This window comes from Watersipora subatra, chromosome 11, assembly GCF_963576615.1.
Source record: "Watersipora subatra chromosome 11, tzWatSuba1.1, whole genome shotgun sequence".
NCBI classification, from domain to species: Eukaryota; Metazoa; Bryozoa; class Gymnolaemata; order Cheilostomatida; family Watersiporidae; genus Watersipora; species Watersipora subatra.
Window position 1 is genome coordinate 1,861,104 of NC_088718.1, and position 13,110 is coordinate 1,874,213.

The 13,110-nt window shown below is 37.7% G+C and overlaps 1 protein-coding gene across 1 annotated transcript in view; it reads right to left on the reverse strand.

The window, feature by feature from the left end:
- The window catches only part of LOC137408812 (E3 ubiquitin-protein ligase XIAP-like), a 173,930-nt gene that overhangs the window by 137,757 nt on the left and 23,063 nt on the right, over positions 1–13,110 (reverse strand). The gene's annotated exons all lie outside the window — the stretch shown is intronic.

A 13,110-nucleotide genomic window follows, 5' to 3' on the forward strand; every position in this document is an offset into this window, starting at 1 on the left:
ATGTCATATTAGTTTGTAGCCTGGTTTTGGTTGATATTGGACGATGGGAGCAGCTACGTACAGAACATCCAGCAATAATGTTCATATTCACACAAATAACAATGAACAGTGATTACACCAACCTGGATGATGCACCCGTGTCTTGTGTGTGGGAGTTATACAATGATTTCAGCTTTGGGTATTGGTAGTAACACTGTCTGTGGTAACACATCTCCTGAGCGACAGTGTCAGCAGAAAGAAAATGTACCAGGAGGCTCTTAGCTCAGCAGCTTGTTTTAATTTACCTTGCAAAAACAAACATAACAATTCAACAAACCATCACAAATGCTAGATTAATTAGTCTTTAGTGTAGACCCCGGTTGTGATGAACATAATCCCAAGGTTACCTAACTTACCAGCATCTTTGGTCTCTGTCCTTAGTAGACCATCTCTGATGCGCTTCCCAGCTTTCTTAGTCCACCGCTCCTTTTTTCCACAAATAACACATAGTCTGGGTAGCGTAGTTTCAGCTCTTATTGAGGATGAGGGGCGCAGTTATTTAGTAGTTGGCTCAGGATCTTCATTCTCATGAGTTACAATCTTGAAAGAAACATGTACCAATAAAATTTAACCAGATGCAGACATTCATACATTTCATTCATCATTCAGAGTTGTCTAGACAACAGTGAAAGCCTAGCTCAAAATTTGTAATTTTAATTTAATAAGTGTAATTTAAAATTTTAAAAACATTAGGTACTGCAGGTTAGTTCAGAATTATGAAATTACTTACAGTTGACTGTTGTGCTGATTTGAGCTTTGCTAAGCTGGTTATCCTTACATAGCAGGTTTGGTGAATTAAAGGCAGCTCAACTTTGCTACCAGTGGACTTATCAACAACATCATCATAAGTATAAGAATGTATAAATTCCTTGCACAAAGTTCTTTCTGGATCTTTATTAGTAACTACCCAGTCTTTGGCATACTTCAGCAACTTATCATAGCATAGCTGACTCAGTTGTTTGGGTAGATTTCTTTGACTAGTGCTTTGAAAGTGGCAGCAACAAATCATAATGCTGATTATCTTAGTCAGAAATCAAAAACATGCCGATTGAAACTCAATTTCTCAATATAAATAAATGCTAGAACTCCACACACTGTATTCACTCTTAAACGACTTTGTGCTTTAAACCAATTAAATGGCCGAAATTTGTTTGGCAAGAGAGGGCAACTCCTCAATTTTAGTTTTCAAAAAATCATTAATTCTGAGTGAATGTGCCGGTTTGCAGTGAGTTACTACCTGCCATGTTGTTCAGCACCTTCAACTCTATAACCCACAACCTACACAGTGTATATCCCTGCAACTGGAGCAGAACTGAACAATAATTGGAGGTGGCTTACTGACTACTAGTGCGCCCTAGCGGTTAAAGAAAAAGCCACAGATTAGCCGCACCCTTATATAAGCCGCAGGTAGAAATGTGTAGGCGATATCAATAATGCAATTTGATAGCTTGCTGCCATTTGTTTCCTGGACTATCAATGACATCAAGGTCCCTGACGCAGTGACTTATGTGGTACCGATATTAGAATTCAAGTATTTATAACACGCGGTGGCCATGGCTCCAGGTTGTTATTGCTTCGGGTTGGTAATAAAATTCATCACCACAATAATTATTATTAAATTTTATGACTTTCCCTATTAGACTGTCATCCTCATCAGTTACAAATTTAATGACTAATCTAATATCATCATCTTCCTAATTTGTCTAGGCTTTTCCAAAAAAACTTATTATCTTAATTTGTTTGGCCATGCTGCTCAGTCGGTGTATTAGCTATAATGAGTTTAGCAAAAATTACCCAATGAGCCAACCACACACGAAACTTGTCTGCATTTTTAGTATGACGATTTTATTGTGAATATCAATGAACAAAGCCATTTAATTTCGCATTTTCGCTTGTTCGTTATGATAGTTTAGTTTCGCTCATGAAATTTTCGCGAGAGTATGCTGCCGCGAAAATGCGAAAGTTAGATGCCGCGAATACATAAGTGTCCTAGGGTAGTGTTCCTTTGATAGAATTAGCATTACAGAATAACACAAATAGGGTTGCTCCATATCTTGAGCTGATAGTAGAAGCATCAGTACAATATTACAATAAGACTGAACTCCAATAATACAATAGGTGTTTCCATGAAAAGCATTGACCTCCATCTCGCCATTTACACAAACTCTTGAGTCTGCTATTCTCAGGGAACTAAACTGGTCTTAAATCAAGTGTCAGGCTCACTGCTTCCCAATACCCAGAATGCAATACTAATCAGGTGCCACAGCTACCTGTGCGCTCAGAGTCTGCAAGCCTTTTGGACTTGTGCCAATTCTAAGACGACTAGCCCCGACTGATAATGCATCAGACTCGGGTTATTGTCGAAGCCCGGAGCCTGATAGAATATCTTCCTGTAGGTAGATACACCTTTTAATTTCATCTTGCTGGAGAAAAGACTGAGCGCATGGGGGTCACTATTCAACGTCGGCAATTTCAGCGATATCAGCGAACCAGCTCCACATGCAGCATTTGACTCGATGTCAACTAAACGCTTCATCGCCTGGACAGGCGAAAGAACTTGATGCTCTGATGTAGTAATTTGATGCTTTGACGGCATCAAGAAGGATATTGAATTGCGATTGGCGGAATCTGTGAAAGAAGGAAGTGATGTAATAATTGAGCGACGCTACTTGCAACAACCAAATGCAAATGCAGAGTTAATATAAAGAGGCTGATAGGGAAAATTAATAGAACAGCAGGTTGGCAGATGTAACTAGTTATGAAAACCTATTGATCCATATTAGACAATATAAGGTTAGGAAAATTGTTTTTCAGTTTCCTCTGAACCATATAAAGTACATGTACCTTCCATATTCATTCCTCTATCAACCGTATAAGGTACCTTCCATATTCATTCCCTCTCAACCATATAAGGTACCTTCCATATTCATTCCTTCTCAACCATATAAGGTACCTTCCATATTCATTCCTTCTCAACCATGTAAGGTACCTTCAATATTCATTCCCTCTCAACTATATAAGGTACCTTCAATATTCATTCCCCTCTCAACCATATAAGGTACCTTCCATATTCTTTCCTCTCAACTATATAAGGTACCTTCCATATTCATTCCTTCTCAAACATATAAGGTACCTTCCATATTCATTCCCTCTCAACCATATAAGGTACCTTCCATATTCATTCCCTCTCAACCATATAAGGTACCTTCAATATTCATTCCTCTCAACCATATAAGGTACCTTCCATATTCATTCTCTCTCAACCATATAAGGTACCTTCAATATTCATTCCCTCTCAACCATATGAGGTACCTTCAATATTCCTTCCCTCTCAACCATATAAGGTACCTTCAATATTCATTCCTCTCTCAACCACATAAGTTACCTTCCATATTCATTCTTTCTCAACCATATAAGGTACCTTCCATATTCATTCCCTCTCAACCATATAAGGTACTTTCCATATTTATTCCCCTTACAACCATATAAGGTACCTTCCATATTCATTCCCTCTGAACCATATAAGGTACCTTCCATATTCATTCCTCTCTCAACCATATAAGGTACCTTCCATATTCATTCTCTCTCAACCATATAAGGTACCTTCCATATTCTTTTTTCAACCATATAAGGTACCTTCCATATTCATTCCCTCTCAACCATATAAGGTACTTTCCATATATATCATTAGCTGTCACCGACAGAGCAGAGTCTTGGGGAAACAGCTGATATACCTACATGTTGCACTTCACTAGACCCAAGATCATCATCACCACAAAGTGAGAGCACTGTTGCAGTATTTTATTGCACCATTAGTGATAAGCAATAACATGCATTGCACCAGCCTACCACCACTCCTGAATTACTCCAGCCATTACTAAAAGCAAAATCAAGAAAAATGCTACTACTAGTAGATGATTTTACATGAAACTGCAACTATACTGAAACTAACTAGCAATCATTTCCATTTTACTCATCATATTTTATTTGCCTAGTTAATTTTTTCCAACTTCATTATCAAGACTTATTCCTTCTCAGCTGCACTTTTATTCCGAACCAGATTTATCATGAAACTGAATATACTGTGAGATCTGCGCATGGGAATTGGTACAGGGGCAATTGTGGTTGGATGTCCTTTCTAATACCACCAATGGTTCTTCTGTGACTCGAACCACTGACTTACTGGTTATAAGACAGCACACTAACCGCTGAACCATGGCTGCCATTGTAACATTTACTATGATATTGTTTACGTTATTACTAATTGTTATATCAGTTATCTGATAATGATCATTATGATATTATTAATAACATAATATACAGTTATGTTAATTGCCAACCAGAGATGTTAACACTCAATACTAAGGCTATCAATTTTAAGAACCCGTGACAATCTAGGAGCTAGGAGATAACCATGGTTCTGGGATAATAGCCTACTGGCCTCCGCAAGTCTGTATAGATGGCAATTAGAAAATAGTAGTGGTGTGGGACCCCTGCCAACATTATCATGTGTACAACATGGAAATGGTGCAAGATACTGTTGTACGATTCATTTCTAATGTAACAGGAAGAAAAAACAAAACCAACGCTTGTGAAACGCTAAATATAGAAACTTTAGCATTAACATTAGGAGCTACAACATTAAACACAATTGTCTGCATACACTTTTAGCAAAGGAAGAAAATGAACAACGAATTGGTGAACAGTAAAACTGAATTCACTCTGAACACCAGAGCTACAACTAGAGGTGACCTCCCTACAGTATATGCAAATACCTCAATCTTTTATGAACAGTAAAACTGAATTCACTCCGAACACCAGAGCTACAACTAGAGGTGACCTCCCTACAGTATATGCAAATACCTCAATCTTTTATGAACAGTAAAACTGAATTCACTCCGAACACCAGAGCTACAACTAGAGGTGACCTCCCTACAGTATATGCAAATACCTCAATCTTTTATGAACAGTAAAACTGAATTCACTCCGAACACCAGAGCTACAACTAGAGGTGACCTCCCTACAGTATATGCAAATACCTCAATCTTTTTTGAACAGTAAAACTGAATTCACTCCGAACACCAGAGCTACAACTAGAGGTGACCTACCTACAGTATATGAGCTACAACTAGAGGTGACCTACCTACAGTATATGAGCTACAACTAGAGGTGACCTACCTACAGTATATGAGCTACAACTAGAGGTGACCTCCCTACAGTATATGAGCTACAACTAGAGGTGACCTACCTACAGTATATGAGCTACAACTAGAGGTGACCTACCTACAGTATATGAGCTACAACTAGAGGTGACCTACCTACAGTATTGAGCTACAACTAGAGGTGACCTCCCTACAGTATATGAGCTACAACTAGAGGTGACCTACCTACAGTATATGAGCTACAACTAGAGGTGACCTACCTACAGTATATGAGCTACAACTAGAGGTGACCTACCTATAGTATATGAGCTACAACTAGAGGTGACCTACCTACAGTATATGAGCTACAACTAGAGGTGACCTACCTACAGTATATGAGCTACAACTAGAGGTGACCTACCTACAGTATATGAGCTACAACTAGAGGTGACCTACCTACAGTATATGAGCTACAACTAGAGGTGACCTCCCTACAGTATATGAGCTACAACTAGAGGTGACCTACCTACAGTATATGAGCTACAACTAGAGGTGACCTACCTACAGTATATGAGCTACAACTAGAGGTGACCTACCTACAGTATTGAGCTACAACTAGAGGTGACCTCCCTACAGTATATGAGCTACAACTAGAGGTGACCTACCTACAGTATATGAGCTACAACTAGAGGTGACCTACCTACAGTATATGAGCTACAACTAGAGGTGACCTACCTATAGTATATGAGCTACAACTAGAGGTGACCTACCTACAGTATATGAGCTACAACTAGAGGTGACCTACCTACAGTATATGAGCTACAACTAGAGGTGACCTACCTACAGTATATGAGCTACAACTAGAGGTGACCTACCTACAGTATATGAGCTACAACTAGAGGTGACCTACCTACAGTATATGAGCTACAACTAGAGGTGACCTACCTACAGTATATGAGCTACAACTAGAGGTGACCTACCTACAGTATATGAGCTACAACTAGAAGTGACCTACCTACAGTATATGAGCTACAACTAGAGGTGACCTACCTACAGTATATGAGCTACAACTAGAGGTGACCTACCTACAGTATATGAGCTACAACTAGAGGTGACCTACCTACAGTATATGAGCTACAACTAGAGGTGACCTACCTACAGTATATGCGAAGACCTCAATCTTTTATAACATCTTCTTACCAAAATTGTACGTGAGTTACAATCCAAGCATCATATAGCAAGCTAGTTGCGATATAGCAACAACATCGCAAACAGCCCTAGCTGAGAACATAAACACTGACACGTACTCCTTGCCACAAGCTCTAGTACATGCTAAAGAAGGAGATTAGGAGAAATAGTGGACCTAAGAAAAACGGCAGATGGCAGAGTGCTACTGAAGGATTGAAATTCATACAATAAATGCTCTGTTCGACCATAGTATTAGTGGCTAGCCAGGCCCTAGTTTCAGACTACATTCAACCTAAGACAGCTGATTACGAATAATACACCAGGTATAGTTCTTATATATGATTAAATAACTACTAATATTGAATGTTTGTTGTTAAACAACCTATAACACTAATAGAACATGTATGTATGTGCACCCGCATAAGTGGCTTCCAATAATTCTATCAAATGAATAGGCGATAGTTTTTGGCTTATGTACAAACAAGGATGTACCCTATATGAATTTCTCACAGATTTGGACTGCTTGTTTAATTAGTGGTATTGCGATTTTTGCTTATGCCATCATGTACCAAGTTACCACCTTATGTACCAGTTACTGTTACATGAGATAAGTTGGCAAAGGAAACTGGTATTTTTTCAAAGCCCTAGAATGAAAAAGGGCTTAATTTATTTTTACCATTTTATCGAGGCCTGCGCAAAGTAGTAAACCTAAAAATCGAAAATGATATTCTAACAAACAAACCATGCAATGAGTGATGGTCTTGAAAAGGGCTACGGGGAGCACCTCGCAGAGCAAGCCAGACTGGATGGTGTCTCACGCTGGAGCGATTCCATTGGCAAGGCGAGATATTCAGCGCAGAGAAGCATTCATTTACGATGGACTGATGAAAAGATGATAAGGCTGAGGCATTGATATATACAAAGGGCTTCTAGGATCAAAATTGACACAAAAAATGAAAGACATCATTTGCCAAAATTTATAGATATTTCTACACAATTGACAGTTTTTAAAGAATTTTTTCATACTGTCACACATTAATGAAATTTATTAATGTTCAGGGTTGTATGCCGAAATACTGTGTCTGTTCCAATTAGTTACTAGCTGTTAAAACTTTTTTAAACAATATGGTTCTATTTTGTTTATAATTTTTCTTCCGATGAGATTTTGTATTTATTACTTTTTGTTCTCAGAATATGTCTTTCTATTACGTGAGAGTGCTGTTCACAATATTATGCTGTTATTATGCTATTATTAATGCTGTTATTGTATGTAATTTTTCACGGGCTTTTTTGTTAGTGCCTAGTTTATTGCATCATGATGGTTAGTTGCAGCAAAACAATTTTTATAGTTTCGTATGCGGAAATCGTGCAAAGTTAGCAGACAGCAAAGTAGCTTGATTGGTCGGTTCAAAAATAATTGTTATGCTCTAATTCACTCACTTACACAATATAACTACTGCTGCAAATTGTTAGGCAGGACAGCTGGTGTTTTGCTCCTGAGGGAGACTTATGATTATATGAATTCAATAAAACTGTTTATTCATTGGAGAAAAGTTACCACATTCTGATCGGCAGTCAAATAACTGGCAGCAAGCTCAGAGAAGGTTGTAGTGATGTTTAGAATTAAACAGTTATTGCTCTTACAATGAGTTAAGCCAGCCTGTTGGGTCCAGCAGGTTGTAGTGTAGGAAGCATTTGGTTCAGCGCACTCTGTTGGTTTCATCACAGCACAAGTGAGTTGGTTTCAGCAAGTTGTATTTTAAGAAGCGTTGGGCACCGCGAACCGTTTGTCTCATCAGAGCGCAAGTTAGCCGGTCTCAAGAATGTATCATAGATACACCAAAAGTAAGACTTGCCAGCACCCCACTTGAAAACAAGTTGACTCAAATACATTCTATGGAATATCTGCTGATACTAATTTGACTGATACTTTGACCATAGGTATAAAAACAACACATTTTATCATAAGCAGAAAGAGGGAAGTTTAGTGCCAACCAGCCTTGCTCATCCGGAGTATTTTAATTCCTCAACTTAAAATGAAATGAATTTGTGTCATATAAAATATTGGGCATTTGCTTGCAGCCTTGCTCACGTTTTGCGAATGAGAATATAATAGCTACACCATTTAGTAGCACTAAATCTGAAAAGCATTTTGGAGGGAGAAATAAGACTGAGGTAATGTCATATCAAACATCTGGCGGATCAAGTGTGAATAGAAGGCTTGACAAGTACCGTAAATTCCGGCGCATGTCAAAAGTTTGACATTAAATTTGGAGCTCAAAAATCCGTCCTCGACTTACCTATATTGCAATCATGTTTTTCATGACAGGAATTCTAGAAAAATTCAACTTCAAAAAACCATCACAAATCAAAGTGACGTGATATGACATATAGGGATTTATTTATAAAAATAGTAAAATACTAGTAATTCTACTCAACATGAAATGGATCAAACACTAAGTCAGTCCCGTTCTTCCCCAATCAAACTGTCATCACTAAGATTCTCTTCTGGAATGTTTTTTTTTTCCAAATTTTGTGCTTTTTTGTAGTATCTGCCTACAAGCCCACACTTTGGCAATCCATTCGACACACCAGCTATCATCCATCCTTTCTCTTGTACATGAATCCTACAGAAACTTGTCTTGCGTCATGGCCTTCATGTTAAAAACGTACATATTATCAAAGGTGGCAGTTTCATTCCATCGGTGAGGCAGGCCAATACGATGGCGAAGCATTGTTTTTCGTGTCTTGCGGTCTTCACTAGAACTGTTGTTTCTTATTCTTTTGATAATTAATTGTTGCACGTATTGTCAATGACACAAAAAACGTGGTGTTTTCTGATGACGATTCTGATTGCCATTTCTTCAGCTACGCATCGCCTGCCTCTGATGTAGACTGAATTATTAGCAATCAAACGATTTGAGACAGAGAAGGGGTTTGACTTATACAGCAGGTTCATGTCAAAACTAGAATTTTTAAACCAAACTTTAAACCTTGACTTATACTCTGGGTCGACTTTTATAAATTTCTATTCATGGTATGACATGAAACTTTTGACCATGATGCACCAACAATGTAAGCACTTAATAGTTCTGTTATTGATAGGATATAGAAGCAAGCACTGAGATATTTTATTGACATGATACAGCCAGCATAAACAAATCAAGCCAAAGATAATGGATTATTGATTATATGGTGTTACATAGCAATAAAACTACACTGGTAATTAGTATATACTGCACTCAAAAATGTGTTCCTTTAGGTCTGCTGCAAACTTAAGTATAACAAAATAATAATAATTAATATTGGGAACAATAATGAGTTTATATGAGATAGCTCCGATGGCTGACACGGCCATAAAGATGAAGAGGAAACTGAAAACTTTTTTTTAATATTTTACCAAGTCCCTATAATCATATGTTGAGAATGTCAAACGTTAGCCATGAATCTGATAGCTATTGAAGTGTAGTCAACAAGTTGCTGCAGTAAAATCATACTGAACTTCAGCCCATAAACATATGGGTTACTCCACCATTTATCTTGTTAGATAAGCTCTATTCACCATTGATAGGTTATGATTAGAGTTCACAAACAGTAGTACGTATACAATACAGCATACTTCTAGGCGAGTTTAAATAGAATAAACACGCTATGAAACACACAGAGAAAAAGCTGTCAGCTTATCAGAAAGTTATTAATAATATATATGAGTAATGAACTCCTTGATCAGTGAGTCATCGACAGGCCCAAACCTAGTTTCCCTTTGATTGAGTTAACATTATAGAATAACATGTTCAGGGTTGCTTAAGATCTCATGCAACACCAACTAATCATGTGACAGTTATTAACAATACACATCAGCGAACTAATGGGTGATCAACTGTTTGATCAGTGAGTCATTGATAAGAACAAACATACGGTTTCCCTTTGAGAGTTACCATTACAGAATAACTTATATAGGGTTATTCCATATCTTGAGCCCATAGTGGAAGCATCAGTACAACATTAAAATAAGCCTGAGCTCCAATAATACAATAATTGTTTCCATGAAAAGCCTTGGTCTCCATCTCCCCATTTACACAAACTCTTAAGTCTGCTATTCTCAGTGAACTAAACTGGTCTTTAATCAAGTGTCAGGCTCGCTGCTTCCCAATACCCAAAATGCAATACTAATCAGCTGCCACAACTACCTGTGCGCTCAGAGTTCGCAAGCCTTTTGGACTTGTGCAAATTATGAGACGACTAGCCCCGACTGATAATGCATCAGACTCAGGCTATTGTCGAAGCAGCGAGCCTAGTAGAACATCTTCCTGTAGGTAGATACACGTTCTAATTTCTACTTGTTGGAGAAGAGACTGAGCGCATGGGGATCACTATTCATCGTCGGCAATTTCAGCAATATCAACGAACCAGCTCCACATGCAGCGCTTGACTCGATGCTAACTGAATGCTTCATCGACTGGCGCAGTAATGCTTTGATGGCATCAAGAAAGATTTCGTATTTGGGCGATTAGCAGAATCACTAAAAGAAGGAAGTGATGTAATAATAGAGTAATGATACTTGTAACAACCAAATACAACTGCACAAGTAGTTAATAGCAAAAGACTAATAGAGAAATAAAAATCAATAGAACAGCAGGGGGTTGGCAGATGCAATTAATTATGAAAACCTATTGGTTCATATTAGCCAATTTCAGGTTAGGAAAATTTATTTTTCATTTTCCTTTCAACCAGATAAGGTTGAAAGTAAAATGGAAGGTACCTTTCTTCCATATTCATTCCTCTCAACCATATAACGCACCTTCCACATTCATTTCCTCTCAACCATATAAGGTACCTTCCATATTCATTCCTTCTCAACCATATAAGGTACCTTCCATATTCATTCCTTCTCAACCAAATAAGGTACCTTCCATATTCATTCCTCTCAACCATATAACGCACCTTCCATATTCATTTCCTCTCAACCATATAAGGTATCTTCCATATTCATTTCCTCTCAACCATATAAGGTACCTTCCATATTCATTTCCTCTCAACCATATAAGGTACCTTCCATATTCATTCCTCTCAACCATATAAGGTACCTTCCATATTCATTCCCTCTCAACCATATAAGGTACCTTCCATATTCATTCCCTCTCAACCATATAAGGTACCTTCCATATTCATTCCCTTCTCAACAATATATGGTACCTTCCATATTCATTCCTCTCAACCATATAAGGTACCTTCCATATTCATTCCCTTTCAACCGTATAAGGTATCTTCCATATTCATTCCTTTTAACCATATGAGTTACCTTCCATATTCATTCCCTTTCAACCGTATAAGGTATCTTCCATATTCATTCCTTTTAACCATATGAGTTACCTTCCATATTCATTCCTCTCAACCGTATAAGGTACCTTCCATATTCATTTCCTTTCAACCATATAAGGTACCTTCCATATTCATTTCCTCTCAACCATATAAGGTACCTTCCATATTCATTCCCTCTCAACCATATAAGGTACATTCCATATTCATTCCTTTTAACCATATGAGTTACCTTCCATATTCATTCCTCTCAACCATATAAGGTACATTCCATATTCATTCCTTTTAACCATATGAGTTACCTTCCACATTCATTTCCTCTCAACCATATAAGGTACCTTCCATATTCATTTCCTCTCAACCGTATAAGGTACCTTCCATATTCATTCTCTCTCAACCATATAAGGTACCTTCCATATTCATTCCTCTCAACCATATAAGGTACCTTCCATATTCATTCCCTCTCAACCATATAAGGTACTTTCAATATTCATTCCACTCAACCATATAAGGTACCTTCCATATTCATTTCTCTCAACCATATAAGTTACCTTCCATATTCATTCCCTCGCAACCATATAAGGTACCTTCCATATTCATTCTCTCTCAACCATATAAGGTACCTTCCATATTTATTCTCTCTCAACCATATAAGGTACCTTCCATATTCATTCCCTCTCAACCATATAAGGTACCTTCAATATTTATTCCCTCTCAACCATATAAGGTACGTTCCATATTAATTCCTCTCTCAACCATATAAGGTATATTCCATATTCATTCCCCTCTCAACCATATAAGGTACATTCCATATTCATTCCTCTCAACCATATAAGGTACCTTCCATATTCATTTCCTCTCAACCATATAAGGTACCTTCCATATTCATTCCTCTCTCAACCATATAAGGTACCTTCCATATTCATTCCTCTCAACCATTTAAGGTACCTTCCATATTCATTCTCTCAACCATATAAGGTACCTTCCATATTCATTCTCTCTCAACCATATAAGGTACCTTCCATATTCATTCTCTCTCAACCATATAAGGTACCTCCCATATTCATTCTCTCTCAACCATATAAGATACCTTCCATATTCATTCCCTCTCAACCATATAAGGTACCTTCCATATTCATTCTCTCTCAACCATATAAGGTACCTTCCATATTCATTCCTCTCTCAATCATATAAGGTACCTTCCATATTCATTCTCTCTCAACCATATAAGGTACCTTCCATATTCATTCTCTCTCAACCATATAAGATACCTTCCATATTCATTCCCTCTCAACCATATAAGGTACCTTCCATATTCATTCTCTCTCAACCATATAAGGTACCTTCCATATTCATTCCCCTCTCAACCATCTAAGGTACTTTCCATACTCATTCCCCTTTCAACATTATAAGATACTTTCCA